This window comes from Pistacia vera, unplaced genomic scaffold (genome assembly GCF_008641045.1).
Source record: "Pistacia vera cultivar Batoury unplaced genomic scaffold, PisVer_v2 Contig318, whole genome shotgun sequence".
In the NCBI taxonomy this organism is placed as follows: domain Eukaryota; kingdom Viridiplantae; phylum Streptophyta; class Magnoliopsida; order Sapindales; family Anacardiaceae; genus Pistacia; species Pistacia vera.
In genome coordinates, this window is record NW_022196133.1 from 195,285 (window position 1) to 197,801 (window position 2,517).

General features: G+C 37.2%; 1 non-coding gene across 1 annotated transcript; it reads left to right on the plus strand.

Moving 5' to 3' along the window:
* The first annotated feature begins 1,012 nt into the window (after positions 1-1,012).
* LOC116136731 lies at positions 1,013-1,119 on the plus strand. The gene has a single exon (XR_004129062.1). It is a non-coding gene; the product is annotated as a small nucleolar RNA R71 (small nucleolar RNA).
* The last annotated feature ends 1,398 nt before the right edge of the window (positions 1,120-2,517 follow it).

Below are 2,517 nucleotides of genomic sequence, written 5' to 3' on the forward strand. Positions count from 1 at the left end.
GGCACAGTTGGAGTGTGATGTGCCAACTCTGGTGGTATCTCGAGAAATGGCAATTTCTCCTTCTTTTTCTTTTTCTTTTCTTCCCTCTTTTGTTCCTCTTCCTTAGAACTGCTTGGTTTCTCATCAATTACGATCTCTTCATCAACTTCCTCATCAGACTCTTCCCTTCTTTTTGGTGACTCTTCTTCTTTCCTTGCTTGCCCCAATTCTTCCAAAATTGTCCCACTCCTCAAAATTATTGCATTTGTTGCTCACATGGGTTCGTCACTGTGTTGCTTGGTAGAGCACCCTGTGGTCTCTCATTTAGCTTTTCAGCTAATTGCTCCATCTGTACCTCAAGATTTCGAATGGACGCCCTGATTTCTGAAATTCGTCCTTGTCTCATTCATAAAACTTGTGGTCTCTTGCATGAACTTCCCAAACATGTCTTCCAATTTCTTCACTCTTAGGTCTCCTTGTTGGTTGTTCACCCCTGTTTGGTTGTTTGGCAATGCCCTTTGATTCAATTGATTGTTTTGCTGATTCTGTTGGTTTTGATTGCCCCAAGACAGGTTTGGGTGATTCCTCCAACTAGGATTATATGTGTTGGAGTACAGATTGTTCGGTTGCCTTTGATTTCCAGCCAAGTAGTTAACCTACTCTAATGATGACGATGCTGAGGCAAATGTGTTCCCTACTTGACATTCGCTGCTCATGTGATTACCTGCACAAAAATTACAAGTTAGTTGAGAAGCTTGAATGGAATTTACCTGCATACTTACTAACTATTTCTGAAGTGCTGTCAGTTGGGCTGAAATGGCTGTATATGCATAAGTTCATGAAGACCCATAGATTTCTTCGGTTGCACCCTCTCATTAGTCTTTGATAATTGTTGCTTGCCAGAACCTCAAGCAACTCGTGAGCTTCTTCTGGAGTCTTATTCTATAATGCTCCTTCCAAGGCTGCATCCATCATAGTTTGCACATTCGCCGTTAATCCATTATAAAATGTTTGGACTTGCATCCAAACTGGCAACCCATGATGTGGACACCTTCTTAGTAATTCTTTGTATCTCTCCCAAGCCTCATAAAATGATTCTGACTCTTCTTGAATGAATGATGTGATGTCGTTTTTCAACTTTGCCAACTTTGCCAACTTTGCTAGAGGAAAGAATTTGGTTAGGAACTTCTGTGCTAAATCATTCCATGTAGTGATTGTTCCTGTTGGTAGTGCCAGTAACTAACCCTTAGCTTTATCCTTCAATGAAAATGGGAATAGTCTCAATCTGATTGCATCATTTGACACTCCGTTTGATTTGAACGTATAACAAATCTCCAAAAAATTGGCAATGTGTAGATTTGGATCTTCCTTCAAATACCCCTTGAACTGAACTGACTGCTGGATCATCTGGATGATTGCCGGCTTTATCTCGAAGTTGTTGGCTTGTACCACTAGTCTAGTAATACTCAACCTACTGCCTTCAACTGTGGGAACTGAGAATTCCCTTAGTGTTCTATTCTCTACCATCTCTACAACTATTACTTCTAGTTCAACTATAGCTTCTCTTTCTCTTCTTTCTCTGTTTAGTCTTCGAGTGGTTCTTTCAATCTCAAGATCAACAGGAACCACTGGCTGACGTCTCGCTCTTCGCATAAACCACACAGAAAAGTAGAAAGAGCAAAATCACAACAACAAAGAAAAAAATAAAAAAAATTAAACAAACAAAAATTAAGTAAAAATAACACTCCAATCTAGCTAACACAAGCAAAATTTAATGTTAACACAAAACTCAATCTCCGGCAACGGCGCCAAAAACTTAATGAGTGTTTACTACAACATGCATAAATAGCAAGTGCAATAGTCGCACAAGTAATAAAGTGATAAGTGAGTATCGTTCCCATGGGGATTGGTTGCTAAGCACTAAGTCTACTGTTTTCAAGTTAGAGCAATCGAGTTGTTTGGATTGAAGGGAGAAAAATTAAACTTAAAACTAAAACAAAATTTCTAAATATTCAAAACTAAATTATGAAAGCAAGATAAAAAACAAGGTAATATAAGTTTAAAATAACAGGTAGGGTTTTGATTTCATTCAGACTCTATGGATTAACCTTACAGATTATGCTATGTCCATATTCACATGCATTAATTGTAAATCGAATTCTCTAAGTTGTAAACATACCTTCTCAGGCTATGTTTTCCTACTCTTCCCTACTAAACTTCCACACCCAACAAATTGAAGATTAATAGTTCTAAGCTCATTAAGCACCTAGAATCCTAGATTGATTTCATTGATTCTTAAATCTATCTCTAGCATTTAATACTACAATGGTGATTACCCAAGAAGCTTAACATGAATTATTTCTCAATCTCATCATGTTCATCAATTAATAACATTAAAAACAGAATAACCCCACAATCATTGCAATAGCATATGAAAATAATAAAAATCAATTGCTTAATCCATGAGAATCGAACTACATCAAAACCCTAACCCAAAATGGGTTAGTTCATAGCTAAATCAACAACACAAACAAAAGA